The sequence below is a fragment of the Hermetia illucens genome, chromosome 3 (assembly GCF_905115235.1).
Source record: "Hermetia illucens chromosome 3, iHerIll2.2.curated.20191125, whole genome shotgun sequence".
Lineage (NCBI taxonomy): Eukaryota > Metazoa > Arthropoda > Insecta > Diptera > Stratiomyidae > Hermetia > Hermetia illucens.
Window position 1 is genome coordinate 75,006,168 of NC_051851.1, and position 21,955 is coordinate 75,028,122.

The window sequence follows — 21,955 nt, forward strand, 5'->3', positions numbered from 1 at the left end:
CTATAAGAGTTAATAGCAGCCGCTTCCTAGACCTTAAGCAGCCTTTCCCTTAGAATACGATAACTTTTACAGAGGACAGTAAATTCAGCGTATAATTAAAAGTTATATTGCACTATTCTTGACGAAAAATGGATCTCCGTCTTCAGAACATTTTATGATGTTCTAGGGTCTGCCTTACGTAAACACTGCTACCTCCGTTATCAGTTCCTAGCACTACTCCCGATAGTAAAATCCTTAATTCCCGGCAGTCCAAATACCCGACAATGGCATTTCAATTGAGCTCGTCCTTTTTTTAAATGCTCAACTTTAAAACTACATAAAACTGTCGATGGGAATCCTCTGCTAGCCGTCACGAAATCTATAAAATTTAAAGCTTGCAACGATCCAATCAATTGCTTCAGTCACATAAAATATCATCCGGCCCGAAAGATTGTATTGCAACATGGCGGCTACCTTATAGTCTCGTCACCCATAGATAGTTCTTATCGTTCTTATATTCCAATCTCGATCCGTAAGTGTTCTGCCCGTTCCTCTTTTATATATTTTAGTTTTTTTCTGGGTCATTTTTGGTGTCTTTTGCCTGGGGCTTCCGGCATGTCCTTAGAAGTGCAGTGAATTGACCAAATTGCACATAAAATGGAATTACTATCTCATAAGATGTCGAAACGAGTAAAGCGCTGAGTTGGGCATGGGGTCGTCTTAGGCACCCGTGTCCCTATGGTCTCGATGGGATCGGATAATGCGATTTTATAGCTGCAGACTCTTCCAGCAATTCTCCATGAAAATACGGGAAAAAATTATGTTGGGATATTCTTTTGCGAAAATCTTTTTCATGTGCTGGCAGGTGGAAGAGAGTTGGCTCATAGGGTTACCACGTTAACTGCCATAATTTCCAAGCTGCTTTTCTCCCTTGGGACAACTGGACTGGTATGTATAGTGTGAATTTAACTGTCAGTGAAAACCTTGGAAACTATCATTAAAAGTAGGAAAATTAGAAGCTGGTATCTGCCATAAGTGTAAGCGCGTATTATCAGTTGAAATTTAGGTGAGTATGCAACTCTGCCGGTCACTCCTTTATCTTGTTGCTTCTGCATCCTTTCGCTGAAATATTCAAATCTCATCAGGATTCCCTCATCCCTAGGATTTCTTATAGTTCGCTACATGCACGTCATAAAAGTTTTGATTTCTATTCAGAAGAGGCTGCAATAGGAAAGACATACACGGCGTATCTCTGGCATGGGATTTTATTTTCGCAGGTTTTCAGAAAATACAATGACGGACTATCTATAAAAATGGATCCCAGCAGCTCATTGTTGGGTCATGAACTCAAATCCTAAGGAGATAACTGGAAGTTTGAAGAAGGAAAGGAGCCAAGAAAACCTTTTTGATTTGTAATCGATAGAGCGAAGGCATCGTCGTTGACCAAAATGGCCACAGGGATTCTAAGACGTTCCTGTTCTGTCATCTTCACTTTAATCTTTTTCTCTCGCATTGACTTGCATTGAACGAGTTGCACTATCTATCGATCCGCCACAATGTCACTACCACCAATTGGTATGAAGTCCTTGGCTGCTTGATTTTCCCTAAATCGAATTCTCCTAACATCGTGATTGTGAGAAATATTGCGAAACAATGAACCGAAAAGAATATAATCCGCTTTTGACTATATACATATATGTATGTGCACGGAGGCACACAATGAAGAGAAATGATGGATTTTTTGAACAGCTATCAGGATAAGATAGTTATGGACGAGAAATGGATTTGTTTCAGAATAGTTTGTTTTGAAAAAGAGCTGCTTTGTTCCTGCTTGGGTCGTGGTGATATACGTATATAGTGTAAAGCGCTACTTAGCGGCTATTTAATTCTCCTCTGTAGACCTTGAGAGTCTTCGCCGTCGCTGAAAGAAAGTGTCTATGCAATTCAAGAGAATCTGAGCATTTTACATTCGCATAGACCAAAATTCGGAAACCCGATCTTGAGCTTTACCGAATACAATATCATGCATTTTCCTCATACGTACTGTACCGAAAAGATGGGCTTTCCTAGACTTCTCATACGCTTCGAGGGTGAAGTCATATATGAGCACTTAACACTACTCGTATATATAAGACTGTCCTTGGAACAGAACTTTCCTAGTAAAAGGATATGATGAATGTTGCAATCAAAATGTACTTTGTTTGACTGTCGGATAATCTGGCGTAAATTATTGAAAAGCTTACATTTTACTCCATATGGCGAGTGATTGAATTTTCGTTTGCGTAAAGGATATAGAAAACACGATTAGGTCTTTTTGCGTTGACGAAGCTCCCAGTGACGGGACGAAAAGTTAACTACATGCGAACACCAGGGAAACAGGTCATATTTGATTGAAGTTTTTTACTGTTGGATGTGAATCGGTGCAGAGTTGATGCTTTTAACAGAAGTTCAATGAAACATACGAAAAATAGGACAATAGATGCGACCTAGATATTTTCATTCCTGCTGAAAATATTATATTTGATAAAATGCTTGGTGAATGTAACCTGTATTTTGCATATGACCATTTCATTTATAATTCATTGTTTGCCATAGACTTAGGTTGGTTTGTTGCACTACGTGGTGTTTCCAGGAAATCTGTAACATACTGGTACTGGTAATAGGCCGTTCGGAAATAACAATGTCGAGTGAATCGGTCTATAAAAGGAACAGAAAGAGACAATTTTGATCAAGTTTGATTCGAGGAAGGGTTTGTTCAGCATTGCCGTAAAACTTAGTTTGACAACGTTTGGCCGTATTTAAAGCGCAAATTGTAAGGACCTGCTTTCATTGGATCATGATGAGCTAACGACCGAACAGACTTTAACAACAAATGCGCCTATGAGAGGCAAGTTTACAAAGTTTTCTGTACTCGCTAGTATATATGCCAAACATACATATATCTATGCTAGTTAGTTAGTTTAGTTTAAGGGGGGAACGGCAGCTCCGAGCATTCATGCCATTGTTAGGCCCATTATACAATCCCCGTAAATCGCCCATTCAATGGCTTCCCACCTACGGCATTCGTAGGCTTTAGCGAATCTGAGCAGATTCTCCAGAACGTGTAGATTCTGCATTGAAGAAAACCTTGCAAAGATGTCTTCATCTGAGATCTGAGGAGGCCGGGCAACTGCATAAAAAATGCAGGGCTGTCTCCTCCTCCTCCTCACATTCGTCGCACATACTCAAAACCACTACCCGAATCTTTTCCATATGGTAGTTTAATAAGTAGTGTCCCGTTAAAAGGCCTACTAGGGTTTTCATTTCCCACGTCTTAAGGGATAACAAAAATGCCGTTCTAGTGTCCCTAGGCTCTTTCACAAGGATGTTCGCCTGCCGGCAAAGTTCAAATTTCTCCACTCGGCTGCGTGAATCCTCGCAGTTGCACCTTTCAGAGTAAACTCGACAGTAGGCGGTCGGATTCCAAGAGCTGGTGCCGGCTTGTCTCTGAATCCTGCTGTTACTAAACTTCAGTCTTGGCCACCAGACGATGCATGCATACATCAAAATGGGCTTTATTGTGGATGTATACATCCAGTATATCCGTTTGGTGAAAGTCCCCAGGTTTTACCTATCACATTCCTGCAGCACCAGAGCAATCTGGAGGATTTCTGAGATTGTTCCTGGATATGGTGCTTCCACGTTAACTTGGAGTCGAAATGTACTCCTAAATACTCGACTGTTTGTGCCAGCTGGATTTCCGCCCTGGCTAAGGTGGATAGATAATAGCTGCCCCACCAGACGTTCCTAGTGAACATAACTAGTTCAATCTTCTTTGCATTTACCGTAAGCCCATTGCGGAGGCACCATCTGTGGACTTCACTTACTGTCTCCACAAACTTGCTGGTAATTATTACGGCTAGGTCGTCCGCAAATGCTTGCACGAAGACTTTTTTGTCCTCCAGGAGCCACAGTAGGGTATCCATTAACAAGAGCCATAACAGTGGAGACAGAACCCCTCCCTGTGGGCAGCCCCTAAGACATCCTGCTTCAATAGCCGGCCGACCGATATGTGGATTGTTCTCCACTCCAGCATGTGAAATATCCAACTGATTAGCAGCGATTCGATTCAATGCTGTCCTGCTGCATCACAAATTGCCGCGAATGAGGCATAATTGAAGGCACCTACGATGTCCATATTCTTGTTTGAACATCACCTTTTAAATTTTTCCTGTAAGTTCATTGAGTGCTCTCTCCATGGCCTTTCTGGTAGGCGTGTTGCCTATGGTGAAGTGGCCACTTAGGAATGTGTGAAGCCCTTATGAACAAATCTATTAGTCTTTCTAGTCCTTTTTGTAGGCCCATTTAATTCGCTCCAATGATACTACTTTGCATGCCAGATTCCAGTCTCACGGTTGAGGTCTGTATGCACCTGTCTGCCCCGGGATTAAATTTTGGATACTGCCTGGGAAGTGCACTTCAAGCAAATGGTTTGCCGTTGCTTCAGCGCTTTCTGTGTACCTCCCGTTCTTCAGACTCAAATAACCCACCTTCTGGGTACGTTTTTTAACCAGAATCCGTTTCAGCTTTGAGGTTGCCTCTACAGAGTTAGCCTGGAAGCCTGGAAAAGCGTCTCCATGAAGCTCTTCTAGCCGATATTATGCTCTTCCTTAGAGCCTTCTGTGCCTTTTTATAGCGATTCCAGCTAGCGCCTGAATCACACTTCAGAGCATGGTTGGGGAGCATCCTTGTCGTTCACCTCTGTTTTGTCAAATCCGAGTTCCATCATAATGTTTTACCCTTCTTTGGCATCTTGAGTGGACAGCTTTCTTCGAAAGCTTCTCTCATACTAGTTGTGATCATCTGGGCTGTCCTCTTAATTCCAGTAATGAGTTTGATGCGCTTCCCAGGGATCGTAACTCAGGCGCTCAATTCTATCATCACCCAATCGGTCTTCCGTGGATTCCGAAATGGAGTGGGTAGAGGTGGATCCATACCTATTACCTCTGTGATCCGAAAGTGTGATATCGTTTGACACTCTCCACTCTCGGATCAGAGCCGCGATGTCAGGAGGTGCCACCGTGATGTCGATGACCTCTCGCCCGACCACATTGAAGAAAGTGGGCTTATTACCCAAATTCAGGATCTGCATGTCGGTTCCTACTAGTAGTAGTTTCGATCCTCTTGCATTGATGTTGGAACTTCCCCAACATATGTGATGAGCATTGACATCACATCCTGTTATTACCCCCATGTCTCTACTTTTCGCACATTTCAGAGACCCTTTGCAGGGTTAGTCGCGCACCCTCCCACACATTGTTGAGGGTGGAGCAGTATTGCCTGAGCCACCCGTTCGCGTCTTCATCGGCGAAGTTCATGGGTAACATTTTCCGGTATACACCTGCCGACTCAAAGCAAAGCTTAATGCTTTGCGAGGATGCAGTCCTTACAGATATGAGGAGTTTACTCTTAAGCTGTTCGCACTGCTCAGTATCGTAACCGGATAGATTAGAGTCGTCATACAGGACCCACCCATCGGCTTCGATAGTCTGGCTGCAAATGAAAACTTAGCCGTTGTCGGCTGAGCCTTCGTTGCAGCCTTTCGAGCAGTAGAGTTGGGATCGTCGGAAGGCGGCTACCGCTTTGGTTTGCTCTCAGCAGCAGATAGCCCAAACGATCCTTTCACTTCAACTTTGGATCAACTCGAAGGTTTTGCCTTATTTGAAGGCTGTTTGCCTGGAGCCGGTTTGCCCAAAAGCTGTTTGCCCAGAGGCTGTTTGTTGCCCAAAGACAGATGCTTACCTACAGGTAAGACTTTAGCATCAGCAGGTGGCGACGATCGGAGCCCGGGGTCAGGAATGCTGTCAGATGGGGATTGCTTCGGCTCGTCCGTTAAGGACTGGGTCCCAATAAGGTTGGTGCCAACTTGAATAAGTGGCGTATATGAGTCTGCAGTCCGGTTCTCCAGGGATCGTTGGATCGTCATGATCAAACTACTGCTGATTTCTTTTGTTTTTAGGCTTTTAGTTACTTCATAGTAGGTTGCCATGGCCTTTGTTTCCTTGTCCTTGGAATATCTTTGCAAACGTTTATGGACAGTTCCATGCTAACATGGCAATCTAGAAACTATGGTTTTGAGCCATTCTCCTATGTCCTTCGTCGCCCAGTCTACCACTACCAGATCTGCCTAAAAGCGTATGTTACCGACCATAAGCTGTTGTAATTAGTTAGTATTCTATCTCTTGCACGTCTGCCCGAACGATAAGGTTTTCGATGATCTTCTGCTCCTCGTGAGTAAGTGTTTGTTCCGAAAATGATCTGGGTAGAGTAATTGGTCGAATACCATTACTTAGGTTAGCATAACTAACGTTCGGTCTCCTAGCTTTTCCCATAAACTACTTGGGCTTTCCTCCCTTCTGGCTTCGGGCTTGATTTTTTGGGAGCATTCCCTTCTTAAGGCTGATTCCTGCATTCTTGATTTCTTCTCGGTTCTGGAGTTGAATGCCAACGTCTATTCTAAGGGATTGTTTCCATTCCAGACGTCCCTTGAGATGGCGCATATACGATTTGGTTCCTGCGTCACTGAAATCTGTTTACTTTTAGACGTTTGCTCTGATCATTGATCTTTGTTGGTTGTGATCTTGGCAGCAGACCCTAATGTTTCAACTTCTATTTTCTTGGATTGCTTGGTTATAAATGTTAGGAAGATGCCCTCCACGTGAGGCATCTGGTTGCACGCGGTTTGGGATCTCCCGTATCCGTAATTGTTATTTTCATTCTTGTTTGTAGTACTTCTTTGAATCGCACCAGTATGAGGGTCGAGAGGGGTACCGAGCCGTGGCCCGCGGTAGCATGGTAAGGTTAAGCTTGCTCATCGTGGCAGCGGATGCAATCAGTTATCCCTCGTTACAAACTATCTAATGGCCGTGGTTCGTGTTTCAGGAAGGTCTCTCCCATCTCTCCAGTCTCGACCTGCAGCGTTTTGGTAATAGAGGGGTCATCTCATACAAGATTTGGCTTTTATCACGTACTAATGGTCTGGATAGAAGAGAGGCTTTGCTCCACCCTGCACTCGACTGGTCCATCCTCGAATTGGCAAATTGAAGGACAACTTTCTTGTCTGTAATCAAGAATGGAAAATACAAAAATCAAATTTAAACTATGAACTATACAAATTTCATGTAGTTTGCATTCAATTAAGATGCTACTTTCCCCATTTATATTTAAACTTTTAATACACAAAACAGTTGTCTTTTCACTGAAGTTGGCGAGGACAAGCGAAATTGTTATGTATTAATTTTCAGCTGATTGAACAAACATTAGTTTCTTAATAACAATTAAATTTGCTCATGGCACGCTTTATATTGGATTATCTGTCCAAATGAAACTTTTTGAAATGGCAAGTTAACATTTCAATTAAAATTACTTTTCATCCACAGATAATTTGTTCAAGAAATTTCCATCAAGAATCAAGAAATGTTAGACCTGTCCCAGGGAGTTTCAACTTTTCCAAGGGAAGGAATAGAAGCGTCCACTTAATCTGGTAATGAAATGTTTGGTGAACTTTTAAAGAACAACATTCAATTTCCAAATGAAATTTCCAGGAATTTCTGCGAAGCATGGCATCCATTCTTTATTTACATTTCTATTTCCATTGAACTGGTAAATGGAAAATTATTTCTGGACAATATTCATCTAGCAAAATTGTTGAGCCTGAACTGCTTCTAGGAACAATAGGAATGGATTTAAAGGTGTTTACTCCAAGTTTTCTAACAAATGTTTAGTTTAGACTGCAAATTCGTCGATGAGTTGGAGCAGGAAAACGTTGAGTGCTGCGTCTATGTGAGCAAGGATTAAATATGAAATGAAAGTTGATTAGAGTTCCGGTGACGTCCTGGAGCAATTTAGTTTAGAGTGATAAACGGCGAATTTGCACGAATATCCCACAATGAGGGGAAGAGCAAAGGCCCTCAATTGGAAACTGAGTGATTCAGGATTCATCAGCATCTCATAAGAATCACGAAGATCCGAGTTTAGCTGCTACATTTTGTATATGTATGTATGTATATTCAAATAATTGGAAGGAGAATTCGTCGTCCGATAATCTAAGTAAAATATGGTGTACTTAACTTGATGTTTTATATTTAGGTGCATCCCCCCCCCCTTTTTCCATGGTTAAGACGGGGTATAAATGCCATCTAACGCTGTCTATAAACGCTACTCTGCTAGGTCTCCCCTTTGTCCTAGCTCGTTTTTCTCAATTCCAGGTCTAAATTTGGGAGCTATAAAGCAAATATCCTTAAAATCATACTAAAGTAATCATGGTTCAAAAACCCTCTCTCCTGTGTTATCCCTCCATTTTAAGTACAAAGCTATGACGCCGTGCATTCGTTCGCCGCGACTACCGTTACGATGAAAATGAAGTCGAAGGGACATATAAAATAATTGGTGCCACTTAATTTTACGGCGTCTCATTACGAATTTAAATTCCAGCATGGCAAGGCATCAGTATCCCTAGACAGCGTCAAATGGATAAATGCCTAACTACATCTGCATATAGAAGTAAATGTAGATGAAATGAACAGGAACGTGGCCAGGAAAGCTATGTCATTTCATGTGTACCTTCAAGTAATGCGATATGACCAAAATCCAGCAAGGAAGGTGCAAGTAAGCACTCAAATACTTTTTTTTCAAAGAAAACATCATGGATATCCTTGATATCATGGATCTCCCTATTCCCTTGTCTTATTCCTTTAAAGTTTATCTCGGTCTGCGAGCAGAAATAGCTGGAAAAATAGCACGCTATCCTTCAGCGGCCCCTAAGTCACCATGACAAAATGTTGGCGTTCATTTTATTAACCTCAGGACAAAATACTTTTAAAAGATATTCGTTATCATCATCAACATAATGTTTAACTGTAAGTATTATGTATATAAAAATGAGCTTAATATGAAATGGTAGCAAATGAGACACATTAGAAATTGGGTACGTTGGTGGAATGCGAACGGGACATTAACATAATAAAATTGGACATGAATAATCTAAACATCAATTTGTGAGGATAATTTTCCAGGTTCTGACGAATTATATCTTTCACTGGTAGGGTGACTTGTGTGGGAGCCAGAAATATCAAAATTCACGGATAAAGTGATTACCAAAGGAAGTTTCCGAAAAGCCGAAATTCAAGTTAAATCATGTCAATTATGACAAAAATGTTATTTTAGAACAACTACAAACTACGATTAATTAGACAGATTTCCTTTGTATTTGCGGCAGAATCCATAATAATAATTAAAATGACATGATCAGTAGACGAATTTTCCTACCAGGGTGCTGTCCTCTAGAACTAGTTAAAATTAGAGGTACAAAACTGCTGCAGAAACTATTTGACGCTGAAACACTTCGTCGCATTTGTTGTAGCCCATTTTTATTGCAGACTTTGTATCAATAAGAAACTATTAAAGCAGTTTTGCATCCTGGTAACAAAAATTGCTACATCTGGAGACACAACGCCTTTGTATTACGACGACGATTCCGTATTCCGATTTAAGTGCATGGAATATGAAATATCGACGAGATATAAGATGGCGGGTTCGCCCAATGTAATATTTGTTGTCGAAAAGCTGGTTGGTTTCTGATTTAGACGTACTTTTAAGGAGCATTACGAGGACCGCAATAATAACGCAGGGTTATGTAGTTAGACATCAGGGGCTGTTTATCCATTGGCTGTAGCCTGGGCCTAGTCAAACTGAGCAATCGCAAAGGAAGTGCATTAGGCTTTCTCCCTTCTCTCCCCAGCTTCAACAATCTAAGATATGTCGAGTCTGACGTCATGATTAATTGCATCGTGGAGACGGACGCAATCTAGGACACAACTGGCCCAAAAACTCCAAATCCTCGCCATCTGAAGGCAACAGCTGTGAAGTGACGCGAAGAGGTTTCGCAGTTTGACAGTCTTCTTCTGTGCCCAAAGACGGACTGCCAAGAGCAGAGCCCCGCCTGGCCACTCCGTTAGCTTGCTCATCGTCTTCTATAATATGTTCCTATGACCGGGAACTCAGAAGAGGGTGACTTTGACTGTGTCGCCTAGATTTTCAGCTAGAATCCAGGATCATATCCAGACACTTTATATTGGAAAAAATACCCAATCTTTGTTAATTTATCCGTGGGAGGAGAAATTCGGGTACACCGTTCAGCTCCGTTGGTTAGATTTCTCCCGAATACGCATCTTGTAGCCCACAGACACACTTTCGCCGACGCTCCCTTCATGATTTCACTCCTTACGGAGGGAAACATCCCCGACACCGATATCATCAAGTCATTGACATAGGCAGTGGAGAAGCCCCTCCATGCTGCTCCTGGCCAATATGTGAAGAATTGCATACAAAACTATCAAACAGAACACCGGAGAACTGACGCCACTCTGGGGAATACCTCTGCTCATAACTCTGGTTAAGTGATTACATTAGATTGAATTATCCTATCCCGTCCAAAATAAATCGCAATGTTGTATGGATCATGTTGACGGGGTTTCATGACTAATTATTATTTCAATGAAAATTACTAGAAACCACTGTTCTGTCTCTTCTTAAGCGCTTTTTGCCTTTATTATCTAGTAAAATTGATTTTTTTGGAAAACCACTGAACCACTGGTACAAAGTGAAAACGAAGAGTTTCCGGGATTTTCCATAAACAAAAGTTCACCAAAGATGTCAAAAGGGAAAGATTTTGTTTCTCTAGAGTATTTTTAAGAAAATATGAGTGTAATGCGAAATTTCTGCCAGATACGTAGAGAAGAGAGTAGGGTACGAAGAGAAATAGGAGCAGCGCTGGAGAAAGGGAAATTTTCGTTAAACGATCGAAGAAAGGTAAAACTTTCCGGGAAATTGGCGAGTAGATCGCAACCTTCTAGTCAGAGGGTGATTGGAAATTACACATCGTGCAGTTCGGCCGCATCAAGGCGATTTGAGTTAACGTGAACGGCCGTGAGCCAATGTGGGGGTGTGGCAAGTAGTGATGTAGGTAATATAACTTTATCGAGTTACCAATAGATAGAAGAATATATATGTATATACCTAAAGCCAATTTGATGCAGTGTTGCTGGATCTGGAAAATGGGTTCATGTTCTAGTACGAGAACAATCCAAAACACACTGTGAAAAGTGTTAAGCTTTCGCTGTTATATTATGTTCGGCGTCATCTTCAATACCCCTACAATATCCAGATCTGAATCCTATTGAGCATCTTTGGGACTTGTTAGAGGCTAACATCCGATATCACGATATTTCATTCAAAGGAGCTGCATAAGGATATAACTGATCAGCAATGGAGGAAAATAAGGCCTTAACAGATAATAAAGTTGAAAAATTCCCTTCCTTCGCGTTTAGCGGAAGTTATCAAAGACAAAGGATATCCATCTAGTTGTTAATTATGGATAACAACCAAAATAATGGTATTTAAAATATGTTTTCTTTATGCACGCAAAATTTGAAGTATTTTTTTTTTGTTTTATTGTTTCTGCATCCTTCATTTTTTTTTTAATGAATCTAAATTTTTTATTAATGAAAATTGAATTACATTTAGTGATAACTATATAAATTTATGTTTTTTAAAATTAGTTTTCTGTTATTTTTTTACGTTTTCTTTACGAGATTCATGTGTACGCTAACTTTTTCTGTTTAGCGTCCGACAAGGGCAAGGCATATTAAATTTCATTCTAGAATTTTCATTTTTAAGGTTTTGTTTGCAAAACAAAACCATATTAAAATCGGTTCAATGTCTGTCTGTCCGTCTGTTTGTCAGCTTGTCTGTCTTTTTTTTTGAGGAGGTAGAAATCTTCAAAATATACTGGCCTGGGCACGCCAGCGTGTGGGATTATTATCCACTAAAACCACTCTCGACTCCCCCAAGCCCCGTGGAACCACCGTACGGTATTACACCACGGGGCGGAGTCAGCTCATTTTGGCTTGGTCCCCATTCGTCTCTACGCAGCGTACGTAACCGCACTTTTCTAGTTTCCTCTGCCTTTCGCAGTTTGCTCTGGATAGATACGACCATTAAGTTGATCGCATCCCAGTCATAAAGGAGATAAAGGAGAAATAGGCTTCGCATTATATATATTCGTCATCTCATCTGCCAAGATGTCAATGGGCATTATTCCAGAGATGACGAATGCTGCATCATCTGAGATAGTCCTGAATGCCGAGCACACCCTTAGGTATGTTCTTTTGTAGACTGAACTCAGTTTGTTAGCGTTAAATGTAACGTGCAATGCGTTTCTCCAAACTGGAGCTGCATAGAGCAGTATCGAACTCACTACCCTAGCTATAAGAAACCTGGAAGCATGCCGTGGCCCTCCCATGTTCGGCATCATTCTTGATAGGGCCACACTTGCAGTGGATGCTTTGTCATAAACGTAGTGCACCTGTTGCTTATACCTGAGCCTCCCGTCTGTCATCACTCTCAAGTATTTGCTGGCTGGCTTAGAAGTGATGATATGATTCCCAATTTGAACCTGGGCTAAATTTTTTTACGGCGCTTGGTGATGAGGACTGCTTCCATTTTTTCCTCCGCAAGTGTCAAACCAGAACTCCCTAGCCAACAATTAACAGCACTCATCGCTTCGCATGAGTACAACTCAGCATCTTCAAGGTGCTTAGCGACAACAACCAGTGCTATATCGTTGGCGTAGCCCACCACCGCGGCTTCCTCCGGAAGTGGAAGATTAAGTACATCGTTGTACATGGTGTTCCACAGCAGTGGGCCCAGTACGGAGCCCTGTGGGACACCCGCGGAGACAACGTACTCCTGGGGTCCGTCATCGGTGTCATACCAAAGCCTCCGTTCGTGCAAATAGCTGTTGACAATAGCTGCAAGATAAGCGGGAATACCAGTCTTTCCCAGAGATCCCCGTATTAGGTTCCAACTGGCCGAATTGAATGCATTTCTCACATCCGGGGTCACTACTATGCGATATTTGCTAGTACTGCCCTTTTCGTCGATTGCATCTTCGTCCAAGCCAGTAACCATTTTGATGGCATCAATGGTTGATCTGGCTTTACGGAACCCATACTGCCGATCTGAGAGACCTCCCAGGCTCTCAACAATCGGGAGTAATATATTATAGATTACTCGCTCTAGCATTTTGCCCACAGTGTCCAAAAAACAAATAGGTCTGTAGGAGGTTGGCTCACCTGGAGGTTTGCCACCCTTAGGTAGTAGCACTAACTTTTGTCGCTTCCATGATGCAGGAAATATCCCCTCGGAGTTACACGGTTCGAACAACTCAGCGAACATGTCCGGTCTGGATTTCACGGTAAGCCCTATTCGGCGCTATCCATAACCGGGAGCTTTGTTATCTCTTATCCCATCGCAGATCTCCAGCAACTCGTCATTAGTGACTGGTGGTATTACCATCACATTCAGAGATCGCTGGAAGCTTTCTATGACCTTTTCTTGCTGAGGGAATAACCTCTGGATAACAAGAGTGAAAGGCACGTGATTTGCGGAGATGATATGATGAAGTTTGGTGGAAATCGCACTATTACTGAAAAAGTTATAATAGGTCAAAATTATCGTTTCTTTGCAAATTCAAGACTATGAATGACAATATCTTCCTTCTGGTTTCTTGATTTGTTTATAGTAAAAATCTGGGTTGTTCGTAGTAAAAAGCGGGCAGTTCTCGATGGACTGTTCTCATCAACTCATGTGGGAATCCTAGGGAATAGTTGTCATTAAACTACGAATGGAGACCACACCATTCTCTCGGTTTTGGCTTGAACTCAAAGTGAGATGTCGTCCCGAATCCAGGTAGCAGGGGTACCCGATAAGCTGCCACGAGCCTTGGTAATTGGACGCTGAATAGCATTTTATCAGCTTGCATCTCTGCAGCAAACTGCGCTATGAACTCTTGAGTGATTGCACTCGGTGCATGTTAACTTGTAGGATTTCGATCATGCTAGTCGCGTCCTTGCGCCTCTCCAGTTTTAGATATTGGATACAGCCCTGAGTCGGTAGTGAGTGCAACGCTTTCGCCACACACGCCACAATCCCTGCAAGTAACCCTATTTTCGATTTTATTGTAGGTCTTCTCTGGGTGACCTACCTGGCCACATTTTTTTTCGTTTACCACGTCTTTTCCATTGGCAATTTACTATTCATATCCACTGTCCAAAATCAAAGATGGTTTTCTGATGCGGTGGTGTGGAGTCTTTGTACTTCTTTTTGGTGTCTCGCCAGTCGTCAGGCCTTGCTGCCTCTTTTGTTGAGCACGTAAATAATGGATTTTCATACTGCGGTCAAAAGCAGTTAATTCTTCCTCCTTCCCTGCTATTTCATTGATTTTATGAAAATTATAGACTCACTAACCATTTGATTGAGGTCATAGCCACACCCTCTGTCTTGAAGTAACAATTTAAATTAGGAACATTTTTAAAATAATCTATTGTCAGTTTGAGAGAAACCTAGCAGTGAAGGTTAGGTAGGGGAGGTAGGAAGGTAGCAGAGGTTTCCCGCCTGAGAGAAGATTTCACTAAAGACGTGTTTCAATTGCCTTATACTTGGATACTTCGCAAAGGTATGCACTAGCAGCATGCATGATCATTGCAGGGTTGTTCAAGATCTGTTTAAGCGCATCAGTTACGAATCTGGTATGGGATGAGACGTTGACGTCAGAATTTAACGTTACAGAAACTGTGATGATTGTTTATGGGTCGCAGATCTCATCCGCTCGTGCGGTGTGTAGGCACCAAACCATAGAATGAATCATGATTAAGCAGACCAGTGTTGTGTGCATTAAAATAAACCATTTGCACGTGTAAAGCTGCTACGCCCAACCGGTCCTCCAATTTCTCAATTTGAAGGAATGAGGGACAAGCTTATTCTCGACGAAAGGGAACGAAGTTCAAAGGTGATCGCCGGTGACTTTAGCGCTTCGGTTCAGAAGTGGGAAGCAAGGGCGACCCAAATGAGTACTCTGCTCTATTCTCTGTTCCTGCTATTCTTCTACTATCATTTCTACGAAGCCGGCCAAATATTTAGAAGTAATGCTGAAAATGACGCTGTTTTAAACCATAGATGTGGTGTGCTTGTGTTATGGTGGCGAGTATAGCTTTGGGAAGGATGCCGAATATAGGAGGGTTGCCTTACATCTGCAGGCTTCTTATTGCCAGGAAAATGAACTTGATCCTGCTCTATGTACCCAAAATTTAAGGGAAGGCACTTCATACCCATGTACTGACTGCGACTTCCAGAAGGACAGATATGTTCTGTCTTCAGGTGCATCTCGAAAGACACGCCATATTATAATCTCTTAAAGGGGATCCTACTATATTATAATCTCAGCCAGTTTTAGTTAACTCTCCCTGAGAAAGGCAGCCAGACAGTCAACCCATTATTAAAGTGTTTGATTTATACAAAACCCATAACAAGTTGGAAAACCAGAAGTTGAACGCTGCAGATACGAAGGTTTTCGTGTGTTTCTTATATAAGAATATTTGACAGGGCATTATCCTATTTGTACCTAGCTCGCAAGGTTTGTGCACTTAGCTTGTCAGACAACTTAACTTAGTATGATACTGATATTCAAAGTTTCAGTGACAATTTTGATTTATTATAACTTTGTTAGTAATAGTGCGTTTTCCACCAAACTTGATAATATCATGCTCATTCGGTACCACACATGCCTACATTCGGTGAAAAAAAAATGATATGAGATACTAGGTTAATCGAGAAGTCCTACAATGCGGTTCATTTATAGAGCACCACCTGCCGCTGAAGAAATTAGAAAATCGAGTAAATTAAGGAAACATATTAAGTGAATTGTCCTCTAGAATATGCATTTTTTAAGCATTCACAAAATATGGGTGATAGGTTCTCTGTTTTCAAACGAGGAAAAGTGAAACTTTACCGGAATCTAAATAATTAACCTTAGTTCAAGCTTGAATCCAACCAGGATTATCACCTTTCTTTTGGTATTTTGAACATCGATTCCTGACTAAAGTATATAAATATGTATTTCTACGGAAATATAATAGGCGGCTCAGTGTTGATTTTGACCAAAAAACAGGGAAACTTCAATTTTCCACTCATTAATCATGCTGCATTTAATAACTGGAAAATATTTTGATTTAATTTCCCGTGAAATGAAATTGCGCTTGTGGAAGGAGAGAGATAATCGTAAATAACAGTGGTCATTGCTATGCTGTGTTTGCCTCAGTACTCACCTGAAAAATGGAATTTTTGTAATTAAAAATTAATTTGTTATATATTGTGTAATCATATTAAAATATATCTTTATTGCATTCAATTAGTTATTATTTAATATGAATCATCAAACGTTTTTTATGAATGGAGGTTTGTTCTATTTTGGGTGTGATGATTTGGTTTGTACAAACGTTTGGCATAGAAAGGAAGTAAATGTGTTACAATAGGAAAGTACGAAAGAAAATTGAGGGTAATAATGGACTTAAATACCATGTTTCGCATTGGGAATCCAAACCTATATGTTAAAAAGGTTTTGTAATGAAGGAATACACGAAATATTTGGGAGTATCTAAACCATATGGAAATGCAGTCCGTCATGATTTCTATGGATTCGCTTTACTGAGTTAATATTATGTCTTCTCTTCCCTTCTAATATCCAACCTGTAGGTTGATCTAACAGCTCTGAAGTAGGACTAGCCTTTTGAAAATGAACTTATTCAAAAGTCCTGAATTTGGAATGTAAGAAAAAATTCTTATTGAAACGGTCTTTTCTTTTCAGAAAACTGGAAATACAGATACCATTTAAAATTTCTTGCTTAATGAGACATTAGCATTGAAGAACTTGGTATTCTGATTAACCGAAATTAAGAGACCACATCTGACTCCACCCCTACACTGTGGCACCACTATCGGGTGTTGCACCATGAGGTGGAGTTATTTCTTTAGCGAGATCTTCTGTCTTCCATATCCGACGTTCGTAACCGAAGGCAGAACACACTCTTAAGGTGTTCTTCTGTCGCCCAAACTCAGTTTATGTACATTGCATAAAACATATATGTTTCTCATATGGGCTTTACATACAGCAAGTTGGAGCTAACGATCCTCACTATAAAGAGTTTACAAATAAACCACGTCACGCTCATATTCGATATAATTCTTGCCAGAGCCTTGTAGTGGATGAATCGTCTCAGTAAACTTGACGTGCCAGTTTTGGGTCTATCATCATTCCTAACTACTCGTATTTGATGGCCGGATTGAAAGTAACAATTTTATTACCCTTGTTGGCGAGGACTGATTTCCTACCATCCAAGTTCAGTTCGGCCTGTCATTTCCGTATTTAACCGGCGGCAGTAACGTGGCTGGGATGCAGTTGGTATGTCAGTTTTGATTGTTCAGGTGGCCGCTGATCGAATGAAAAATGAATCGGCCAACCGGGTATACATGTAGGCTATGAGCGAGGATTTCATATTTGAGCGCTCTATGAGCGAGAATTTGATGGGCATCTTTATCGCTGGTGAACATTTTTGATTCCCACTCACCAAAATATTTCAAATTCTCGTCCCAAGGACTTCCACGTCCAGGGTTGCCTTCCCGGTACGAGGAGGGTGCTTTCGGTTCAGCTTGGAGTCGGGTGTATCGCGAGCTCTTCCCATTTAACTAGCAGAAGTAATTGAACGTGGATGGTGGGCTTTAGTTTAACAAGTAGTATGTCGCCAGCGTAACACACCTCCTATTTTAAATGAAACTCCATAGCAGTGGTAGGCAGCAGCTCCGTGAAGCCATTATTCGATACCAAGTCATTGTGTCAAACAAAACCTTATTCAGAGTTTTTCTCTGTTCTCTCGCTCAATGAAGGGAACGTCAAACCATTTATGATAACATAGTCAGGGTAAAATTGTACTCAGCGACGAGAGAATTCAGTATCCCGACCAAATTGATTAGACTGATTAGGTCTACCATGGCCAAGGTGCGAGGTCAGATAAAAACACCAGGATGTCGCTGAAGATTATCACCATCAAAAACAGTCTAAAACAAGGGGATGCCCTATCATGCATTTTTTTTAACCTGATCTTTGAAAAAGTGATTCGTGATGATCCACTCAACTACTGGCCAATGCTGATGATATCGGCATTATGGGAGGAACGATAAGAATCGTACAATCTATTGTCATCTACATCGAGCAAGTAGCGCGAGATCTTTAATTGTATATTAGTGTAGGCGAAACGAAATAAAAAGCAATTGTATCAAATGACATTGGTTAGACGAAAACAATAAAGATAGGGGACTAAAACTTTGAGGCCGTTGATAATTTCTTTACTAAGGCAGGACCTGGTAAAAATATTAGTGCCATCGACCTCGATAATCAATTATTCAAATTCGTCTCATTAAATCCAGTATTCTAATCCCTCAACTCCTCCACGAAGTTACGGAAATAAGAGAACTGTTAACCCAACTTCAACCAAGTAGGAAGAAACGATCCATAAATTGGATAGGTTCCGGATGGAACTGGATAGGAATAGGAAACCCGGACACAACGGACTGGAGTGGTATCCTGAAAAGTCAAAACAACTTGGGAGATATAACAACAACAAACGGTTCAGAGTTAACCAGCACCTAACAAACTTAGCAGCACACTTCATTGACAACTATAACGGGATCGTTTCAGACAAGTGATAAGTATGAGCAGATGATTGTCAATAAACTGGAAATCCTTAAAAATAAAATACAAGAAATTGTTCGTGCCGCTCAACTTGCAAAACGTGGAATCGTAAATGCCAACTTACTGGTTAGCACGGAAATAAGTGAGATCCTTTCGTAAATTGAAAACCTATCGTAGGGAAACGAGATCCAGGCAATTGAATTTGCCGAACCAATCATTAGGGATTCGCTCCTCCTTTACGTGATAAGCTTGCCCAGGAGGATACTAACTTGATTCGTCTTATAGTCAACAATAACAAAATGATACTCGTGCTCGCGTTTTCGTTAAGCAACGGTTCAAATACGGTGTTCAAGGAGCATGCACTATAATGTGAAATATGCAGTAGAAACCAACGTCAAAAATTTACTCCAAACGACGTATTTCATAAAGCCTTGGTGGATCCAGTGCACATTGCAGTTATCAATATCACAGGAAGCCGATAGTGGAAGTCATCAATGAACATGCTATAGTACATTTCTAGCTAAATTTTTTGGCAAGGTTATCCATCAGAACAGAACGCAAATGGCTAACAGGCATTTATTATTATTTTCTGAGTTGTCACAATCTCGGTAGATGCCGGATTTTACCTAATACTAGCACTAAGTGCCAAGCGTTTAGGGAGCGGAGTGATCTGCCTTGTCAACTAACAGCACATTAGGCTTGTTATGTTGAATATGGTGATCAGTTAGAAATTGCCGGTCCTAATACTACTGCTTGTGGCCCTTATCGGTAAACCGGACATGCTCTCGTGATAAGCCCATGCTTGTATGCAAAGTTTTGATGGATCACCTTACATATAACATTATATTTTTATAACCTCGGGTGGCGACTATGCCGTTCTGAATGGCACACATAAATCCCTCCGTATCAGCAATGAGCTCCCCAGAACACATCTGCTCGATAAGTGCAAATTGGCAAATGGCCGCCAAAGACAATTCAGGTGTTTAACGTCCATTGCTTTCCACTTCCATTCATCGATGGCCCGATTACATCCCACTAAGGGAATTGAAAGATCGATCCTTCAAGTTAACTGGAATCAGCTCATTATTTATCTTACAAGCAGCCACATGCAAGGGACTCGCCTGATTTTTGCTGTAAAAATAAACGCGTATCGAGTCGACTTGGCGATGATGCTGTGTTGCCACGTCAACCACGCTTCACGGAACAGTTTGGATGAGGCATTCGAAATTTGGACATAGTATCCACCGCTGGATGTTTTCCAGATCAGTCTTCGTCTAAGGCAATATTCTGAATGATAAGCGAGTGAAGGGATAGTGGATATGTCAGTGCCCGAGATGCGATTTCAGTACCAGCTTCACAAGTCGCAGGAATTCCGACAGCAGAGCATCCCTCAGATCACCAACTCGAGCATGGGCTCCTTGCAGAATTCCTAGGTACTTGTAGAAGTCTGTCTTGGTTATAGCTTCGATGTGGAGGTTATCAATACTATGTCAGGCATGTGGCTCGTGATTACCATTGGGGATGCTTGGATTCGACACTGATCTAATCCAGATTCCATCCGAATATCACAGCTGGAGGCCATATTTTATTGCGAAATCATGCCCTCTAGCATCATTCAGCCAAACCAAAGGGGACTCAATGAAGTCCCCTGGAAAATGCCCCTCCCCATACGGATAGGTTCTGAGGTATTGGCACCCTCCGATGAACGCACTGATAAGGATATGCCACCCTTCTATGACTGTCGCTAAGAACTTTATTAGTTTGGGATCAATGCGATACAGACGTAGGAAATCGATTAACCAGGTATGCGGTACGATGTCCTTGGCGTAGTCGATATATCAACTAAACAGGTCTCTTAGGCTTCTTGTTGCTTGTCTTATAACTACCGAGTCGATAATGAATTGCTATTTGCAACCTCTTGGCCCAACTCGGCAGCCCTTCTGCTCCTCGAACAGAATGTTGTTGGTCTCGTGCGGTGGTGGACATTGTCCCTTCCACTAATAATTGACGTTGAATGTGTGACTTTGTAGACGGTTGGTAAGCAAGCAATCGGCCTTGTGTCTACGGGGTCGTGCACCATATCCTTCTTGGGGATAAGGTAGGTAATTCCCGCAGTGAGGAAGGGCCGAATATTGGCCTGATTAATGCTGTGTGGCAATCGACTGAGTATACTGGTAAATTTCTTATATCAGAAAATCTGCACCCGATCAAGACCAGGGCCCCTCCAGTTCTTCGAGCTGTTTACGGCTCGATGAACTTCCTTTTCATTAATATCCGCAAAATTCATGGTAGATATAGTGGCAGGGCGGGTGCCTTCGGCGGTGATTCACTCAGCATGTTCGGCGGATAACCCCCGAATACCACTCGAATTTTTCTCGCTTCTGTCACTGAAAACTGAACGGTCTAAACGATCAGTTGGGATTCGTTGAGAGATCTGAAAAAAATCCGCTAGTTCCTTGCGTACGTTGCATTCTAAATATGTCTGGAGTAATTTTCGCAATACCCTTGTGAACTATTGCATACGATAGAACGTTTCTGGTTTAGTGTGTCCAGAATTTCAACTACGGGTGTTTGACTGGGTACGGAATAGTTCCTGTAAATCCTCTGCGCTTTGTTTGTCCTGCTGGCATTGCCAGTGCTGATTTGTGCCAGTCTAGCAATATCCTGCTTTGGTGAGCCCCGTCGACGTTCCAGACGAATTTTTCATGGCGGATTTCTTCGGTAACTCAAACCAATAACTCGAAAGCGAATCTTCTGTTCGTGCAATTTGACAGCCCCAACTGCACCACAAAACAGTGATTGTAGTTGCAGCAGCGACATACCAGCACACGGCCGAGATGCAATTTTATCATTGATTTGGGATGGAATTCTCGGAGTTGCTGGAGATGCATAGAGCCTGGAAATACCTGGTCTATGCACAGTCCATTTCTAAGAATTCGTTCCGAACCTAAGCGGAGCCTTCAGCTGGATGGTGTAGAAGAGTGTTTCGACGAATACTGAAGCTGTTGTCCGCAGTGAGGCGTGCTATCGTCGATGCCGCCGCCTCTGCTCCCATCAACTCTTGATCACCAGTTTCCGCAAAGACTTCAAGTCGAACACGCTCCCTGATAATGGCTGGGATTGTGTCGCTGCGGTAAATAAACGCCTGTGAATTGCGGTACATCCTCGACGAATCTTTGGTGCAACAATGAGCGGTAAGATGTTATACTTGTCTCCGTCGTCATTGCGTAGTAAGAGTGGATGAAGAAGAAGTTCATTTCTTCGGTCCATTTCATCCGCTGCCTACGCGAACCTGCTGAACAGATTGTGGCGAAATAGCTGCAGCAGGCGGAGCAATGCTCCTGGCCGTCATGG

The 21,955-nt window shown here is 41.9% G+C and overlaps 1 protein-coding gene and 1 long non-coding RNA gene across 2 annotated transcripts in view; one reads left to right on the top strand and one right to left on the bottom strand.

Moving 5' to 3' along the window:
- Nucleotides 1-21,955, bottom strand: part of LOC119652741 — a 209,712-nt gene that overhangs the window by 10,565 nt on the left and 177,192 nt on the right. The gene's annotated exons all lie outside the window — the stretch shown is intronic.
- On the top strand, nucleotides 7,290-8,087 carry LOC119652742. Its single transcript, XR_005249591.1, has 2 exons — nucleotides 7,290-7,501; nucleotides 7,563-8,087. It is a non-coding gene; the product is annotated as an uncharacterized LOC119652742 (long non-coding RNA).